Source organism: Trachypithecus francoisi, unplaced genomic scaffold (assembly GCF_009764315.1).
Source record: "Trachypithecus francoisi isolate TF-2019V2 unplaced genomic scaffold, Tfra_2.0 Lachesis_group10, whole genome shotgun sequence".
Lineage (NCBI taxonomy): Eukaryota > Metazoa > Chordata > Mammalia > Primates > Cercopithecidae > Trachypithecus > Trachypithecus francoisi.
This window is the reverse complement of record NW_022681455.1, coordinates 41,399,195-41,419,115: the sequence shown is the minus strand read 5'-3', so window position 1 is coordinate 41,419,115 and position 19,921 is coordinate 41,399,195. Positions and strand designations below refer to the sequence as shown.

At 57.2% G+C, this 19,921-nt stretch overlaps 1 pseudogene; it reads left to right on the top strand.

The window, feature by feature from the left end:
- Positions 1-685: 685 nt before the first annotated feature.
- LOC117087194 lies at positions 686-19,247 on the top strand (annotated as a pseudogene).
- The last annotated feature ends 674 nt before the right edge of the window (positions 19,248-19,921 follow it).

Genomic DNA, 19,921 nt, shown 5'->3' with positions numbered 1-19,921 from the left:
TTGAGGTGGGGCTTTGAAGGCTGTCTAGGAGCTCACTGTCCTAGGACACCATTACCTGTTTGCATCTGTTGTAGCCTTTCCTGCTTTTGGGTATCTGCCCCTGGCCAGACAAGGCACCCCTTGAGGGCAGGATCTGTTTTTTTTTTTGTTTTTTGTTTTCCAGACAGTGTCTTGCTCTGTTGCCCAGGCTGGAGTGCAGTGGTGTGATCTCGGCTCACTGCAACCTCTTCCTCCCGTGTTCAAGTGATTCTCCTGCCACAACCTCCTGAACAGCTGGGATTACAGGCTCATGCCACCATGCCTGGCTAATTTTTGTATTTTTGTAGAGACGGGGTATCACCATGTTGGCTAGGCTGGTCTTGAACCCCTGACCTCAAATGATCCGCCTGCTTCAGCCTCCCAAAGTGCTGGGATTACAGGCGTGAGCCACCACATCCGGACTTTTTGTTGTTGTTGTTTTTATTTATTTTTATTTATTTTTTTTTTGAGACGGAGTCTCGCTCTGTTGCCCAGGCTGGAGTGCAGTGGCCAGATCTCAGCTCACTGCAAGCTCCGCCTCCCAGGTTCGCGCCATTCTCCTGCCTCGGCCTCCCGAGTAGCTAGGACTACAGGCGCCCGCCACCTCGCCTGGCTAGTTTTTTGTATTTTTTAGTAGAGACGGGGTTTCACCATGTTAGCCAGGATGGTCTCGATCTCCTGACCTCGTGATCCGCCCGTCTCGGCCACCCAAAGTGCTGGGATTACAGGCTTGAGCCACCGCGCCCGGCCTTGTTGTTGTTTTTAAATCTCTGTCTCCACCCCTGGGCAGAGAGTAGTGCTCCGAGACTGTCAAATCAAGGAATGGAAATGTGTCTTAGTGTGAAATGCTGGCTTTGCAAATATGTTATTTTAAATAAAGCACTTAATTTTTTCCAGGATGGAAAGTGCGATTTTTCTCAATGAGGAAGAAAAGTCATTCTTCAGCAAGGGCCGCTTTTCTGAGGAGGATGCCAGGCAGTTGCTGAGGCGGATGTCAGGCACTGATGTCTGCAGTGTGTACAGCCTGGGTGAGTGTGGGCGATGCCTGTGGCAGGGCTGCTGCCCTCCCCTTTCCCTTCCGCAGCCCCCGCTGCCTTGTCCATCCACAGATAGTGAGTGCCAGCCCCCGGGCGCTGAAAGGTGAACAGACAGAGGCTGCCGCCACCTCCAGGGCACACAGGGGCTGCAGACAAGCCAGGCAGGAGAGAGGATGGGTGAGAGGCTGGGGGCGTGGGAACGCGGCCCTGAGTCTCCCGTGGGCACCGGGGAAGCCCTTCCTACCCTGACCCCAGGCACCTGCCTGAGACGCTGGGCGAGGGAGAGGGTGTGGACCTGGTTCTAACTTGCCAGCCCTGAAGGCTCCTGTTCGGGGCCCAGCCCTTTGCCCACCGTGCTTTGCCTGGGTGAGGGCGGCTTTTCTCCTCGTCACAAGACAAAGAACCCAGGCTGTGGTGTGGCCTGGTCACCTGGCTGCCAGGGAATGTCATGGTGGGATCCCAGGGCTGCTGCCTTCTAAGGACAGAGATAGTCCCTCTGACCTCAGTGCCCCTCTGTGTGCGAAAGGTTTCTCTGGGGGCTGCAGATCAGTGCATGGATGAAGGTGGTATGTCATCCACAACATAAAGAAACATGGCAGATATTGTGCTATTTGCTGGGTGTAGATAAACACAGATGTGCCTACACACCCACTTTTTTTTTTTTTTTTGAGACAGAGTCCTGCTCTGTTGCCCAGGCTGGAGTGCAGTGGCATGATCTTGGCTCACTGCAACCTCTGCCTTCTGGGTTCAAGCGATTCTCATGTCTCAGCCTCCCAAGTAGCTGGAACTACAGGCACGCGCCACCACACCCTGGATTAGTTTTGTATTATTTTGTAGAGATGGGGTTTCGCCATGTTGGCCAGGCTGGCATTACAGGGTGCAGGTGTTGTGGGGTGGGGACGTTACCGGGTGTAGGTGTTGTGGGGTGGGGATGTTACAGAGTGTAGGTGTTGTGGGGTGGGGATGTTACAGGGTGTAGGTGTTGTGGGGTGGGGATGTTACAGGGTGTAGGTGTTGTGGGGTGGGGCGTTACAGGGTGTAGGTGTTGTGGGGTGGGGATGTTACAGGGTGTAGGTGTTGTGGGGTGGGGATGTTACAGGGTGTAGGTGTGTGGGGTGGGGATGTTACAGGGTGTAGGTGTTGTGGGGTGGGGCGTTACAGGGTGTAGGTGTTGTGGGGTGGGGATGTTACAGGGTGTAGGTGTTGTGGGGTGGGGCGTTACAGGGTGTAGGTGTTGTGGGGTGGGGCATTACAAGGTGTAGGTGTTCTGGGGTGGGGGCATTGGAGGGTGCTCCCCAGAACTGCACGCCTGTTATCCCAGTTCACAGCACTTGATGCGGTCCACACCTTTTACAGCTATTTCTCATTTGATCTCCATGGAAACCCAGTAAGCAGTTAGTGTCAGCCACTTTGCTGGGGTGGAAACAGACCCAGGAGCTGCCTGCCTTGGGATGAAGAGGGTGGGGGTGCACGGTGGATCGGCATTCATCCCTGGGCTGTCGGACTCAGAGTTGCTGACTGTTCCATGCGCCCTACTCCCTGATGGAGCTGATAGAAGCCGAGAGCGTGCTCCCACTGATGATGGGAGGATGTCCCCAGAAGATGGGAGAGTGGAGTCCCCACAGAGGTTGGGTGGGGTGAAGGCCTGGAGATGCTGGAACACGGGAATTCTCTGGCCCGTTGGCTGTGCCTCTCCTTCAGGTGTCAGGAGTGCTTCTACGCTGGTGTGCAGCTGTACCCCTGCAACACCCCAGCCAGCAACCCCTGTACCCTGCAATGCTCTCACCCTGCAACACCGACACCCAGCTCAAGCTGACATGGGGCCAGGGGTGCTGGCTGGGGGTGTTCATTGCTTCTCTTTTCTCCCTTGCCAGACTCAGTAGAGGAAGCTGAGACCGAGCAGCCGCAGGAACAAGGTGGGTTTTGCCGGTGGCTCAGGCTTCCTCTGGTTACGAGCTGGGCCTTGGGGTAGCGCCGGGGGAGGTGACAGAGCTGAGTACGGTGGGCACTGGATGCGGCTGTCACCCCTCTGTGGTGTGGGCTGGGGGCGTGGGGGACATCGCCTGAGGTGGGCCTAAACCTCCCGTCTACTCTGGCACTGGAGGCCGTGGCGTCCCACACTTCTTTCAGTGAACATGCTGGCCCCCGCCTGGTCCCCGACCGAGGTGGGGCATCCTTTCCACTGCTAGGGCCCACATGTAGCTGTGGGTTCCTTTCTCATGACCTGGAGAAGCTGCAGCTCACCCTGTGCTCTGCCTCAGAGATGGGAGGCCACACAGCCCTCAGTGGGTGGCAGAATTCAGAGCCTTAGGTTGCAGTGGCCCCAACTGAGGTCCCTGAAGGGTCTGCTCCTTCCTGAGGGGCTGATTCAGGGAGGCCCTCCCATCTCCCCTCTACGGCTCTGTCTCTTCCCCTCACACAGGGTCTGCATGTGGACAGCCTGGTGATGTGGACGCCCCAAGGGCCCTTGGAAGTTCCCTGGGAATGGGATCCATTCCAGTACATTTGGGATGCAGGCACAAGGTCCCAGAGGAGGCCCGGGAAGCCAGTGGGGAAGGGAAGGCTGTTGTAGGTTTGCCTCGGGGAGGGGGTGGTTCTACCCTCTGCCAGAGTCCCTGGAGCAAAGGCATGTGGCTCTCCAGCTGTCCTGGAGGCCAGGGTGGTGGCTGGGAGGGGCTGTGTGCCTCTGCCTGGTGGGGGAGATTTCTTAGCTAATCTAGTGTAGTCAAGTCAGACATTTGCCTCTCAATCATATTTATTTATTTATTTTAATTCCAAGGCTTTACAGACGAATAAGGAGACAGTTTGTATTGAAAATATTTTTGGGCCGGGCGCGGTGGCTCAAGCCTGTAATCCCAGCACTTTGGGAGGCCGAGACGGGCGGATCACGAGGTCAGGAGATCGAGACCATCCTGGCTAACACTGTGAAACTCCGTCTCTACTAAAAAATACAAAAAACTAGCCGGGCGAGGTGGCGGGCGCCTGTAGTCCCAGCTACTCGGGAGGCTGAGGCAGGAGAATGGCGTGAACCCGGGAGGCGGAGCTTGCAGTGAGCTGAGATCCGGCCACTGCACTCCAGCCTGGGCGACAGAGCGAGACTCCGTCTCAAAAAAAAAAAAAAAAAAAAAAAGAAAATGTTTTTTACATGTGAGCTTGAAACAGGCAGTCTGTTAAATCTAGGTTTTTTCCTTCCCAGTAATACCTCCTTTCATCCCAGGTTTTCCAACAGGAAATGCGCTTGTTTGCTCACCTCTGGGAGGGGGCTTTGGCTAGGAATCCACAGAAGCCAGCTGGAAGCCAGCAGATGCCAGCAGGCTGCTTGAGCAGCCTGGCCTTTGTTAACCCTTTAGGAACTGTGGGCTTCAGGTTTTCAGACCCTCCAAGGTGAAGGTGGCCACAGGGGCCTGGAAGCTTTCCCATCCTTCCTGCAGGGATGGTCCGTTTCCCTGCACGGAGCTGTGTACATGGGTACAACACCCCTGTCCTGTGCCGTCGGTGGCTTTACCAATTTTGCATAGCAGCTTTTGAGCTGATCAATAGCTCCGATTGGCTGTTGAGGATTTCATGGATTCCTGTACCCCATCGGGGGACCCAATATGCTGACAGAAGTTACATTTGTAGTTGTAGTGCTGCATATACATGGGTCCAGTTAGAAGGCTTTGATTCTTTCTAAAGGGAAAGGTATCTCTGAGGGATCGCTGAGCTGACAGTCTCCTAAAACCATGCTGTCAGGTGGGCGACAAAGCAGGACAGGAGGGTGATTTCATAGGAGAGTCGGGCCACGGGCCTGCGTGTTCTCTCTGTCCCCATAGTGCCGGAGTTCCTACGTGCTCCAGGCCCCAGGTTTGCATTGCACATAACTCTCAAGGTCTCATGGCAAGCTGTACCAGGGACACAGAGGGCGGGGATGCGGGGACCCTGCCCCCAGTGGACCAAGGACTCACTGCTGGACTCGAATCTATCTAGATGTTTTTGTGACTTGCAGAAATACCTCCACGTTGCCTGGGCCTGGAGCCACAGGAGACCGTGCAGAAGGTGAAGAATGTTCTGGAACAATGCAAGACCTGCCCAGGTTGCCCCCAGGAGCCAGTGTCCTGGGGTCTCTGTGCAGCATCCAGCAACGTGATCTTGCAGGACCCCGAGGAGCCCTCCTTCTGCTTGGAAGCTGAGGACGACTGGGAGGATCCAGAGGCCCTGATCTCATGGCTGCTGTTCCTGAACACCTCTGGATACAAGGCCAGCTTCCGTGGCCTGTACAACGTGGTGCTGCCATGGCTGAGCAGCGTGTTCTGCAGCTTTAGCGATGAGGAGGAGCTGACTGGGCGCCTGGCACAGGCCCGAGGGGCGGCCAAGAAAGCTGGCCTCCTCATGGCCCTGGCCAGGCTCTGCTTCCTCCTGGGGCGGCTGTGCTGCAGGAAGCTCAAGCTGTCCCAGGCTCGGGTGTACTTTGAGGAAACACTGGGGACCCTGGAGGGCAGCTTCGGGGACCTGTTCCAGGTGGTGGCTATGTACGCCAACCTGACCAGCATTTACCGGAATCAGAACCGGGAGAACTGTACACAGGTGGTTCCCAAAGCCATGGCCCTGCTCCTGGGGACGCCCGGCCACATCTGCAGCACTGATGTGGACGGGGAGCTCCTGCAGCTGGCGCTGCAGTGGGCGGTGGGTGGCCAGAGCCTGCAGGCCGAGGCCCGGGCCTGCTTCTTGCTGGCCAGGCACCACGTGCACCTCAAGCAGCCCGAGGAGGCCCTGTCCTTCCTAGAGCGGCTGTTGCTTTTGCACAGGGACTCGGGAGCCCCAGACGCTGCTTGGCTTTCAGACTGCTCCCTGCTCCTGGCTGACATCTACAGCTGCAAGTGCCTGCCCCACCTGGTGCTGAGCTGTGTCAAGGTGGCCTCATTAAGGACACAGGACTCGCTGGCCGGCTCGCTGAGGAGCGTGAACCTGGTGCTCCAGAACGCCCTCCAGCCCCACAGCCTCCCCACCCAGACTTCCCACTACCTCAGGCGAGCGCTGGCCTCCCTAATCCCGGGCACAGGCCAGGCTCTGCGTGGCCTTCTCCACGCCAGCCTGGCCCAGCCGTACAGCCACCATGGCTACCACGGCCCAGCCATCACCTTCATGACGCAGGCGGTGGAAGCCAGTGCTGTTGGTGGAGTCTGTGCCATTGTGGACACTCTGGTGGCCCTGGTCTGGCTGCATGGGCTTCATGGGCAGAGCCTGGTGGCCTTGAACATCCTGCAGTCTGTCCAGGATGCAGTGGTGGCCAGCGAGGACCAGGAAGGTGTGATTGCCAACATGGTGGCCGTGGCTCTGAAGAGGACGGGCCGGACGAGGCAGGCAGCCGGGGGCTACTACCGCGCCCTGTGGGTGGTTTGGACCTGGGCAGCGGAGGAACCAGGCAGTGGTGCTGGCCAACTTCGGGACCCTGTGCCTGCACGCGGGTGCCAGCAGGCTGGCCCAGCACTACCTCCTGGAGGCCGTGCGTTGTTCTCGAGGCTCCCGTTTGGAGTTGGCCGGGACTTCACCCACAATACTCCTGCACCTGGGTCACCTCTGCACCGCCAGGGCGGCCACCCAGCAGTGCAAGGGCTACTGTGAGTGGGCCTTCTGGTCGCCGTGGAGATGGACCACGGGGAGAGTGAGTGCCCCAGTTCCTCCTGGCGCCTTCTGGGGCCACTCGGGGTCAGGCACACCTGGGGTTTGTGATTCAGAAACAAGTGGTGGGTTTTCCACATCGAAAGTGGAATCATGGCCAGCAGCAGATGTTGGCAGCGCCCTGGAGACAGGCAGTTCCCATGCAGGGCCAGGCCCTCTGTGCCCTACTGGGGCAGCCAGCTCTTTCGGTTTGCTCAGGGACATCCTGCCTTGAGCACGGAAAGTCCTGCCTGCTGGGAATCCTTGGCCATAACCTGGGATCAAGGCAGGCTCTGCTGAGCTGGGACTTGGGCCCCTCCATGAGCCAGGCCATGAACGCCAGTTATTGTGCCCGTGTTATCTGCGGTATCTCGGCAGCCCGCACACCTGTCATCCCACTTCACAGAGGACACAGGGGCGGGTGATTGCCCAAACCACAGAGCAGTTCATGCAAAGTAGCTCGTGCAGAGTGTGCCAGGCCACACCACAAATGGAGCTTGTGGGGTCTCGGGAAGCAGGTGCCGAGCCTGGGAACGTGAGCTTCAGGCCAGAGAAGCCACAAAAGGGTGAGTGGCGTGATGGGGGGCAGCACTTGGCCCGGGTTAGGGAAGCCTCTTAGTCTGGGACCAGAGGTTGAGAGAATTTAGTCAAGTAATAGGTGGGATGAGGGGCTGGCGGTGGGGGAGGGGCTGGCGGTGTAGCCGTGTGAAGGCCCAGGGGTGAGCGAGTGGGGGTGAGTGAGGGGATGAGTGGGTTGTGAGTGGTGGAGTGAGTGAGCAGGGGTGTGATGGGGGGAGTGAGCGGGCTCATACAGGGAGGTGCAGAGTTGGGAGTGGGTGGGGGGGTTGGATGCTGGATGGTAAGAAGCTCTTCTGGAGAGCTAAGCAGGGCTGGGGCCTCAGGCTGTGGCTTGGCCTTTTCCCTAAGAGCACTGGGGAGCCATGGAGTGCTATCGAACAGTCATGCACACTGAGCAGTAAAGGACAGTAGGTGGGCAGGGCTGTCCGAAATCTAGGCCGCAGAGAATAGATGAGGGAAGTTGAGTCCAGGGAAATGGCTGAGACAGGGGATACTGTTGAGTCCCCTCTGCCTTGCAGCGCTTTGTCATGGCACAGTGAGACCACTCAGAGGTGCCTCCTGTGGCCTGGACAGAGCCCCAGGGGCTGTGGCCAAATCTGCCCATTTCCCAGCACAGGCCTGGCACCCACTCCTGGCCCTAGGAGGGATGAGATTTTGGAAAGGACCGTGTGAAGGGACCCCGGTCCCACACATCTGCCCAGGGAGGGGTGGGGGGTTCAGACCCAGGCTTCTTCCCCAGGGCCATTCTCTGACTGGAAGGAGACCCTCCAGGAGCTCAGCGCCCCAGCCCCCACTGCAGCCTCCGTTGGCTCCTGGCACAATAGCCTGTGGCACCACCTCCTACAAGGCCCTCCCCAGGGTGCTGGAGGATTCAGACTTGGAAATGCAGGCCAGGGAATGGGGATCATGCTTCCCTGTCTCCCCACCCTGCGCGAACGGTCGAGGAGACCGAGGGTGGGTTGATACCCACATGCTTACTTGGGGTCATTTTGAGTCACTTCGGTAGTTTGTGTCCTTCTAGGAGTTTGGCTGTTGTGTCTAGATGGTCTGATTTGTTGGTGTACAATTGTTCATAGTGTTTTCATGGAATCCTTTATTTCTGTCAGGTCGGCAATAATGTTTCCTCTTCCATTTTGATTTTAGAAACTTGGGTTTGTAATGTTTATTATTATTTTTATTAGAGATGGGGTCTCATCATGTTCCCCAGGCTGGTCTTGAATGCTGGCCTCAGCGATCCTTCCACCTCGGCCTCACAAAGCGCTGGGATGACAGGCGTGAGCCATGGTGCTCAGTCTCTGATTTGTATTGTGTCCATCTTTCTTTTCTGGTCAGTGGGTGAAAGACTTGTCAATTTTGTTATTATTAAAAAAACCCACTTGGTTCTGTTGACTATCTCTTTTGTTTTTCCATTCTCTGTATTTTCACTTCCCATTCCACTCTCACGTTTATTATTTCTTCCTTTATTCATTTGGGTTTAGTTCATTTCAGTTTCTCAAGGTGGAAGGTTAGGTTTTTGATTTGAGATTTTTCTTCTTTTGAATGTAGACATTTACAGTTATAAATTTCCTTTCAGCACTGCCTTAGCTGCATCTTGGAGTTTTGATACGCTAAGCTTTTTTTTTTTTTTTTTTTTTTTTTTAGGTTTGCTCCATTGCCCAGGCTGGGGTGCAGTGGTGCAATCTTGGCTACTGCAACTTTACCCAGGTTCAAGCCATTCTCATGCCTCAGCTTCCCGAGTAGCTGGGATTATGGATGTGCACCACCACACCCAGCTAATTTTTGTTTTTTTTATAGAGACGAGTTTCACCATTTTCCCAGGCTGATCTCAAAACTCCTGGACTCAAGCGATCCGCCTGCCTCGGCCTCCCACAGTGCTGGGATGACAGGCGTGAGCCACCGTGCTGGCCGGGCTGTGCATTTGTTTGCATTCTTCTCAAATTAGTTTTCAGTTTCCTTGATGATCTCTTCTTGACTCACTGGTTGTTAGGAGTGTGTAATTTCCACATATTTTTGAATTTCCCACGTTTCCTTCACTCTGATTTCCAGTTTCATGCCAGTACAGCTGAAGAAACACCTCTGCTTTGGTCTCAGTCCTTCTCCATTCACTGAGGCTCGTTTTGTGGCTGGCACATGGTCTGTCATTGGGAATGTCCATGGGCGCTCGAGAGGACTGTGTATTCAGCTGTCGTTGGGGGGGCGTATGTGACAGATGTCCATTCGGCGTACCTGGTTTCTGGTGTTAATCTTCGGAATGTTTCTGACACTAGAAAATCAGAAGCTTTCCACTGTTCCCAGCACTGTGGCTTTGGGAGAGGCCAGTGAGCCTATGGTTTTGGAGCCTGGTTGCATGAGAGAAGCATGTGTAGGAACACCAGGGGCTGGCTTTGAACCCCATTCCCCCAACATGATGCCATGTGTGGCAGACATGACGCTTGGCTTTGCTCTCTCAGGGTTCCATCTGCGACAGGGGCTACTTGTGCCCCTGGCCTCATCAACTCAGGCTGAAGGCGGCCCTGGTCCTCACCAGAGGGACTTTGTGAAGCAGAAATAGATGGCCTGGTGCAGGGGCCGAGCCTGGCCAGGACCTCAGCCCTGGGAGTTGTAAAGAAGGCCGGCCTCTACCATGAGCATCTGCACCAAGCTGTGCCCATGTCACGGTGTGCTCGGTGTCTGCCCTTGTACAGGTACATGGCCTGTCTGAGCTCAGGCTCCCCACCTATGGGGCCCAGGTTCACAGAGGTGTGAAAGAGACAAGCACAGCGCAGGGGCCTCCGAGCCCAGCCAGCCTCGCTTCGATGCTGGGAGGCTGACGTCTTCCATTTTGTCTTCTGCCCAGGCCAGCTGCGGGCCGTCCAGTGGCTGTGCTGCTTCTACAGCGTCGTCATGCCCAGCGAGGCCCAGGGTGTCATCTAACACGAGTTCCAGCTCTCCCTGGCCCACAAGGTGACCGACAAGGTGCTGGAGGGGGCAGCTCCTGGAGACCATCAGTCGGCTCTACCTGTCCCTGGGCACCGAGCAGTGAGGGCTGGCTTTGCAGTGGTGGGGGTGTGGAGGGGGGCAAGGGGGGTAGGGGGGCAGGGCAGGGAGGGGGGGCACAGGGAAGCTGGCCCAGGGCCCATCAGCCCTTTCCTTGGATCATTTGGTTCCTTGGCATCAGATGCTTTGAGCTGGTGGGTCTGGGGTCGTCCCAGGGCTGCTGCTGGCTCGTGAGTCCCAGCTTGAGCCTCCCTTTTTGGGTCAAAGGTTATCTCAACCCCAGCAGAGGCAGTACGTGCACTCTAGGCTGTTCTTCCTACTATGGTGGCTTTTGTCATCTGACCTCTGCCTGCCCTGAGTCTTCACTCCTGGCCTTCATCTGTCCCCTTAAATGTGACCACAGCAGCCACCTGTAGCTTCTCTCCCACAGAAGACAGAGCCAATTGTGTCACTGCTTCCCTGGGGCAGGGTTTCAAGGTCTCACGTCCGTATGTGGCCCATCGGCTTCCACTTCCCCCGAGCATCCTGACCTGGTGGGGTAACCATGGCCCTGGCCACCCCACCAACAGGCCTGGTGACATTGCTGCAGTCACAGCCCCTCGAGTGTTGGACTTACTGAGAGAGCAGGGAAGGAGCCAGATTCCATGGGGACCCGGGAGACTGGCTCCAGTCTTGGCCTCAGGTTCACAGAAGGAAAATGGGCCAGTGTGCTAGAGCCATGCTTCTCAAAATGTAGTCCCTGGACCAGCAGAGCAGCATCTCTATCACCTAGGAGCTTGTGGCAAGTGGGAGTTCTGGGGCCTGCCCCAGGGCTGTGGAGCCGGAAGCTCTGGGGGCAGGGCCAGCAAGCTATACAGACAGGCCTCCGAATGACTGTGATGCCTGCACACCTTGAGAACCATCGGCCTAGATAGCCTCTGAACACTAACGGCTCCTGGTGCGTCTGGAGAAGACACAGGCCATGTCTGGGAGGCAGGGGAGATGGACTAGCCACTCCTCCTGCCACAGGGCAGCATGATGCTCGATTCCCTCAGAAGGATGTCCTTCATCTTTTCCATGCTGTGTGTTCACCTGGCCTCCCAGCAGCCTGGGAAGGGCAGAACACTGCACACACAAGAGGGCTGTTCCCAGTCCCCACATGCCAGATTCATCTGTCACCAGATCCACGGGAGGAGGCAGACTGGTTCCAGGAGGATGAGAGCCCTTGTTCTGACACTGTGTCTGATTCCAGGGCCTACAGATCCACTCTGGACTACACCAAACAAAGTCTGGGGATTTCATTGACCTCCAGAAGAAAGAGGAGGCGCATGCCTGGCTGCAAGCAGGGAAGATCTACTACATCCTGCGGCAGAGCGAGATGGTGGACCTGTACATCCAGGTGAGTGGCAAGGGATGCAGGAGGGCCCCTGTGCTGTTCACTCTCTGTCCATCCATCCATCCTTCCATCCATCTATCCATCATCCATACATCCATCATCCATCTGTCCTTTCATCCATCCATCATTCATCCATCCTTTTATCATCCATCTATTCACCAGTCTATCCATCCATTCACCTGTCCATCTACCATATTATTCATCCTTCATCATCATCTGTTTACCTGTCATCCTTCTCTCCATCATTATCCATTCATCATCCATCCATCTTCATCATCTTCCCATACACCTGTGGGTCCTTCCATCCATCCATCCATCCATCCATCATCCATCCATTCACCTGTTCATCTTTCCACCCATCCATCATCCATCCATCTGTCCTTTTATCATCCATCCATCCTCCTGTCCATCCATCCATTCACCTTTTCGTCCATCCATCCTTCCATCTATCTTTCCATCATCCATCCAACTCTTCATCCTTCTATCCATCCATCATCCATCCATCCACCATTCATCTGGTCACCTCTTCATCCATCCATTCACCTGTTTGTCCCTCCATCCATCCATCTTTCCATCCATCCTTCTGTCCATCTTTCCATTGTCCAGCCATTCTGCTGTTCATCCTTCTATTCATCCAACCATCTTCCATCCATCCATGATTCATCCATTCACCTGTCCATCCATCCATCCATTCACCTGTTCATCCTTCCATCCATCATTCATCCATCCATCCATTCATCCATATATCCATCCATCCATCATCCATCCATCTTTCCATTATCCATCCACTCACCTCCTGTTCATCCTTCCATCTATCCATCATCCATCCATTCATCCATCCATCCAACATCCATCCATCCTTCCATCATCCATCCTTTCACCCATCCATCCATTCACCTATTCGTCCATCCATCCATCCACCCACCAATCTACCTATTAATCCATCCCTCCATTCATCTGTCCATTTGTTTATCCATACATTGGTCTATCCGCCCTCTATCCATCCACATGTACATACATCATCTACCCTGCACCCGTCCATACATTATCTACCCACCCATACATACATACAGACATACACACATTATTCCAGCCATCCATCCATCCATCCACCCACCCATCCGTCCATCCATCCATCCATCCATCTAAGCATTCATCTGTCCACACACGCATCCATCCATGTGTCTATACATCTGCTCATCCATTCATCCATCCATCCACTCGTTCCTAAGCCACTGCTGAGCACCTGTTGTGTGCCTTTTCCCTCCCTCCAACTGGTTCCCTCACATCCTCCCCCAGTGGCCAGCATCTTCTCCCTGAGGGCAGAGGCGTGGCCCCTCACAGTGCCTAGCACCTGCTGGTATACAGCTCATGCTCAAAGAACGTGACCACTCAGTTAACACACAGAAGAAGAACGTGCTCCAAGCGACACGTGGCACATCTCCTTACAAAATGAATCTATCATAGCAGCTGTTTTCAGAGGCTTCCCAAACACAGTGTGATCTGGAACAAATTGTGAAGCCCACGAGCCTGGTGAAGCTTTCATTATGAGCACCTGCTGTATACCTCCTTGAGCTGAGGAGAAGGATCAAGAGGCTTGGCCAAGAGGGGACCAGGCCCACCCACAAACACTGTTGATGTGCGGCCCTGAGCTGCGGCAGGGATGTGGCAACGCAGAAAGGAACCAGGTGATGGGCTCCCAGCAATCTGGGGGCCACGGAGACTGAGTGCAGGGGGGTGGGCTAGGGCTATCCCTGGTGGTAGGATTCATAGGTGTCAGGCTTCTGGGCTGCAGCTGCTCAGTCACCTCCTGGCACTCAAGTGCATCAGTTCATTGTCCTCATGCCAGTGGTGGGGCAGCCCTAATGCACAGGTCTGAAAAATGCTCAGGTGTACCTGCAGTGTGTGAGAGGAAGGAGGCTGGCGAAGGTGGGTGTGGCCACCTCGCCAGGTGTGGGTCTTGAGGGAACTTCTGCTCCTTTCAGGTGGCACAGAATGTGGTCCTGTACACAGGCAACTCCAACCTGGGGCTGGAGCCGTTTGAGGCAGCTGGAGACATCTTCTTCAACGAGGCCTGGGAGCGGGAGAAAGCCATGTCCTTCTACGGGTGAGCTGGCCTGTGGGCTGATGTGGGTGGGCCTCAGGGGGGACCTGGAGGGCTGAGGCACAGGTGTGGCAGGGCAGAGGCTCCCCTGGAGGCAAGGCCACCCATGCACATGCTTAGTTTCCAGTAGTCTCACTGGGAATGATATTGACGTGCCTGCCCAGGACAAACGCTTGGGGCCTGGACGTGGCAATGGCCCTATCCTTGCCTAGTGGTCTCACCGGGAATGATATGGACTGTGCCCCCTGCCCGGGACAAACGCTTGGGCCGTGGACATGGCAATGGCTCTACCCTTGCCTAGTTGTCTCACCGGGAATGATATTGACTGTGCCCCTGCCCGGGACAAACGCTCGGGTCTGGACATGACAGTGGCTCTACCCTTGCACCTGATGATCTCAAGCAACCATGAGTGGGAAGTCCTGTCCCCATCTTCCAGATGAGGAAGCTGAGGCTCAGAGAAGCACAGGGACATGTCAAAGGACACACAGCATGTCAGTGGGAGGCCCAGGGCCAGGGCCCAAGTCTGCCTGCACCCCGAAGCGGGGACGGCTTCTCCCTTCCTCTGAGCTCACGGTGTGGCTCAGCCCTGGGCACAGACAAATGTGTGTTTTTAGAGCAGAGAGGAGTGCTGGCTCCCCCTAGTCAGACCCCCAGGTGCCCAGGTGGGGAGAGGCTGGTCTGAGGCTGCCGGGTGTAGCTAGATGGGCCTCAGGTGACTCTTCAACCCCAACTTGGGTGTCTGAACCGTGCGTTATCCCAGAGCACAGAGCTCTGCGGAGGTGCAGGGGTAACTGGGGTGTGGGATGCTCCAAGCACATGTTTGAGCTCTGAGGAAGGCGCTGGGCAAGGTGGGTACTGCGGGAAGCCTGACCCCACCTGCCTGTGTGGTAGGACCGGGCCCTGCCCCTGGCAGTGACTATGGGCAACCGCAAGGCGGAGCGGCAGCTGCAGCTGTGCAACAAGCTGGCGGCACTGCTGGCCACGCTGGAGGAGCCCCAGGAGGGCTTGGGGGTTGCCCACATGGCCCTAGCACTCAGCATCACTCTGGGTAAGTCCCCTGAGCCCCCGTCCTGCCAGGATCCACACTTTGCCAGAGCCCAGCCTCCAGGTCTGTAGGGCAGGAGCTGAAACAGCTGCTGGATTTTCCTGGTCTCCTGTCCAGGCAGGCAGATCTGCCCAGCTGGCTTCCCCGTCCGGCCGTGCGGCACAGCCCGAGGGCTCTCACGCAGTGCTGAGCTCTGCTTCCTCTGTCTCTTCCCGCTGCTGACCACAAGGGCCACCCAGTGTGCCCTCTGCCTTCCAGACATGCCAGGCATCTCGGTCCCTGTATGTGCCAGGCTGAGTGGCACATTCCCTTTGTCTTGTGCCCTTCCCACCCTCATCAACCACACGCCTCTCTGGCTGATGAAATCCCAGTTCCCCTTCCAGCAGCCTGCACCTTAAGGCCGGGCATCCCCTGGTGCTGTGCCAGGATCGTCTGTCCTCCTCCAGAGACAGGGAACCCTGGGCGGGCCGCATGCCCCAACGCCTTGTGCCTTGGGGCCCAGTACACAGTAGGTGTGCAGCTGTGTGGGAATGCATTGAATGCAGGCTCCACAGCACTCGCCCTGAAAAGGGGAGGACATCAGAGACAGCCTAGGTGGGTTTGTGCATCTGGGAGGGGGGACCTGGAGCTCAGGCATGCGGTGACTCCCCAAGGTAAGGGGCTCTGATCGTGACACACCCAGGAGGAGTCGGATGTCACGTCTGTGGGCTGCATGGAGCCGGGGTTCCCGGGAGCACCTGGACTGCATGGGTTTTGTGCTCCCCTGGCTAAAACCAGTGAACAAAGGCAGGTGGCTATGTGTAGGCAGAGCTGGGCCATCCAAGTCCGACTTTGCCAAAGCCTCACAGTAGACAGGGGCAGGCCTTATTAGTTCTGCTTTGCAGATGGGAAAGTGAGTCTGGGAACCCAGAAGGGACTGGACAGAGCTGCCCAAGTGACCACAGGTGCCTGGAGGCAAGCCAGGTGCTGCCCGGGATCTGCATACCTGCTCCTGAGGGGCCTGTGCCTGACTGCCCCAGGGAGCCACGTCCTCACACCTGCCCCTTTGGCCTGCACCCCAGGGGACGGGCTGAATGAGCACATGGCCTACCACCAGCTGGCCGCCCTGCACCACCTGCTGGGCCATGGCAAGCTGGCGGAACACTTCTACCTCAAGGCCCTGTAGCTCTGCAACTCGCCGCTGGAGTTTGACGAGGAGACCCTCTACTACGTGAAGGTGTACCTGGTGCTCGGTGACATCATCTTCTACAACCTGAAGGTGGGTGGGGAAGGGCAGGGCTCGGGGTGTTTCCAGCCCCTTTGAAGTGGGATCTCCACCCAGACCCCAGGGGCCTGGGTTCCAGCCTTCCTTAGGAATGGCCCAGTGGCCTCCCTGGAGCTCTGCACGTGGCTGGAGGAACCGGCAAGGTTCACAGATACAACCCAGCTCCCAAGCTGGCCAGGCCCCACCCTCAACAACTCAGTCTCAGCCTGGGAGGCTGACACATGAGCGGGCAATGGTGGCCTCTGGGTAAAGAAAGGGGATTGTAGTCAGGGGGGCCCTCCTGGAGGAGGTGACACCAAACTGAGTCTTGACAGTCAAGTGTCAAGTTGCATTTAAGAAAGAAAACAGGGTCGGGAGAAGGACATTTTGGAGGACGGCATCATCCTCACATTGAATCCACATTGCAAGATCCAACCCAAATCCCAGTGCCTCCTCTAGGAAGCCTGCCCAGGGTGCCAGCCTGCACTGAGCAACTCCTTCCTGGAGTCCCGAGACACCTTGAATCTTCACGTCACCCAGGAAGGGTGAGGTGAGACCCGTGTCTTACCATCCGCTTCACAGACAGGGGAACCCCAGCTCATGGCAGGTGCAGTGGGGCGGGGCCCCAGCCAGTCAGGCTGAGATCTTGCTGGGTCGGGTCTGTCTCGAGGGGAGGTGCTGTGCTCCCTCTGGCCCCAGCCCTGCAGGGGTGGAGAGCTGGGACTGGCAGACTCAGACCTGGGGGGTCTCCACCCCTCTGCCCAGCAGGCACTTGCCCCTCCTCAGCATCACACTGGCACCGCATCAGTACTTCTTATGGGCTGAGGGGCCAGGGCGCTCCAGTCCAGGGACCGAGATCTTGGCCTTAGAACATGAGGAGCTGGGGCAGCCCTAAGACCCCGCCCCGTATCCCTCACCACAGGCCTGGGGCTGCCCGGGAGGCCCCTTCTCATTGCTGGTGACACGTGGTGGTCAGAAGCGGTCCCTGTGGCCTCCCAAGTCCCAGCCAGACAGGGAGGTGCCAGGTGTCGGGCCCAGAGAGACGCTGCTCACCGCTCAGGGGCTCGCCTGGGACCCAGGGGACGGGCCTCCCAGAAGTGGGCCTTTATCTCTCTTGGTCAAGCCTGCCGCCCACTCCGCCTGCCCAAGAGGAATGAAAGGGCCAAGTAGTACCTGAGAGGCCAAAGTCCATGGTTGGGGTCGAGGTGCAGAGGCCTCCTTTACCTCCTTCCCATGCACAGCTCTCTGGGCCTCATCGTGACTATGCTGTCAGCCCAGGCCAGCTTCCCACAGGGAGGCCCCCTCGGAATTCCCCAGGGGCAGCTGTCTTTCCAAGGCCACACCCTCCTCCTTGTTTAGGAGGCTCTGGACCGAGGGCCCAGAGGAGTGGGAGAGAAAGCTGGGCTGGATGGGGCCTGAAAGGCTGGCAGAGAGGCAGGGGTAAATGGGCATCCTTGCCGATTGCCTCTAAAATGCGGTCCCCTTTAGTCTACACGTGAGAGTGAGCCCTGGAATAGGGTGGATTAGGTGTGTCCTGGCTCAGCCTGCCACTCACTAGCTGCTGCACACACTACAGGCACATGGAAATGCACACGCAAATGCACACAGACACAGGCATGCACACACAGGCACACGCACTCAGGCACACACACAGGCACAGGTGCACACACAACCACATACACAGGTACACATGCACATGCACAGGCACACACACAGGCGTGCACACAGGCACACGTGCACACAGCCACACACACAGGCACACAAACATGCACACGCACAGGCACACGCAGAGACATGCTTTGGCTGGCTCCTTCCTGTTTAGTTAGGATGCCCCCACCGCTTCAGGAAGCCCTTGCCTCCCAACCCCAGCTGAGTCAGGGGCCTCCTGGGCCCCCCCCCAGGCTCCTGGGCTTCCCTCTGCCACAGCCCGGGCCACCTTTGTGGTCAGTGTTCAGTCCCAGGTCCCTCAGACTGGGAGCCAGGATGTTAGGCTCAGCCATGCACCCAGCACAGAGTCCAGTGTTTCACTGGGCCGGGGGGCATTGGATGAGCAGCGGCGGTGACTCAGGGTCTTCTCACGCCCCTGCTCCATGTGTGGGGCGGGGCAGTGAGGGAATGGACTGCTGCATCTTGGACTTTGTCCTTGGCCCTGGGAGCCATCTTGAGATGGTAAAGAGGGACAGGCCAGGCCTGGGTCTTAGAAAGGTCCTTTGGGTGTCCCCCATGTGGAGGCGCCGCCTGGGGAGAAGCCGGGGGGAGATGGGAGGGTCAAGGTGGAGGTCTGGGAGGCAGCATCCCAACCCAGGGATGGTGAGTTTGAGCCAAAGATGCATTGAAAATGGGAGTGGATGTCTGGGGAGTCACACTCCGTCAATATTTCAGGGAACATTGCCAGGGAGGACACCTGTGAGATGGTTTTGTACCTGGCCTGGCCCGTGGAGGGCCTGGAAATGGTCAGCATGGACAGGGGCCAGAGGGGAGCCTGGGTCACTCAACGCTGTGCCCCTGCTGTGGCTTGGAGCCACAGGTCCTGCATGGAACTTTCAGAGCAGGCAGGATCTGCCCTGACCTCAGCCCATGGGGAAAGCAGCCACTGCCTGCAGAGAGGGTGGGACTGGGGCAAGAGGCTTGGGGTGAGTGGAGCATAGGGATAGTCAGGAAGGCTTCCAGGGGTTTCAGGGTTGTCCCCACCTCCTGCAGCTGAGACCACAGCAGTGTCACAGGCTTCGGGGCTCATGGGGTGAGCCAGCATTGGCTGGACATGTGGAATGACCTGGAGACAGGAACAGCCTCTGGGAAGACAGGCTCCGAGTCCCCCTTTTGCTGAGCATGGCCTGTCCCCTTCAGGAATGGTTTGATGCAGCCGGGTACTACCAGCTGGCACTGGCAGCCACCGTGGACCTGGGCAAGAAGGGCACAGCTGAAGACCTACACGCGGCCAGCCACCATCTCCCACAACTTCCTCCTGGACCGCGAGAAGTCGCTCTTCTTCTACCAGAAGGCCAGGACCTTCGCCACAGAGCTCAATGTCTGCAGGGTCAAACTGCCTCCTCTGCCACTCTGCGGGTGGGCCCCCTGGTTGGCCCCAGACACCCTCACTGAGGACAGCATCCGAGGGAGTGGGTTTTGTGCAAGGAGGATGGTCTCCTGCCTCTCCTGGTGTCTCCCATGGCTCATTTTCTCGGAAATGGAGGCATGAAAGCAGGGTTCAAATAGCAATAAATGTTTTTTTGCAATAACATACTGAAGTCCCCAGGGCATCCTTCCCTGTGTGCTTCCTGGGCTGTGTCTAGGGGCCAGCTCCTTCCCTGGTGGCAGCCCTCTGATCTTGGGGATGAGAAGGACCCTGAGTCCAACAGACCTGGGCCAGGTCACCATGAGCCTCGGTTTCCTCGGTGGCCAGAGGGGAGATGGTGGTAGAACTCCCTGGGCAGCTCCCTGCTAGGAGCTTTTGCTGTAGGTCTCGTGCCGCCCTTGCCTTATCCTTCAGGCCACTGTGCCCTGATGTGGGGGCTGCTAGTGCCCCTGTTTGTCATTGAAGAAACAGAGGTACAGAGAGGTTAGGTGTCTGGCCCACCATCACACAGCAGGTAGGGGCGGAGACACAGAGCCCAGTACACTGACCACCACACCACCCTGCCAGCTTGCTGCCAGGAGGGTGTCCCCCATTAGGACCCAAGTTCAGCTCCTGGACCTCTCGTGGTGTCAGGGGAGCCACAGGCCAGTGAGGGTGGCCCCAGGGATCCCTCACTCAGTGTTCTCTGCTCCCAGACTTGGCTGGGCCGAGCCTGGCCAGTCCCACCTCTGGCCACCGGTCAGTCCTGCGGGAAGTGAGATGCAGGGATCTCCGCCTGTGTAGATGCTGCTACCCAGTATTGAAAGCCTTATCTGGGCTGCCCCCTATGCC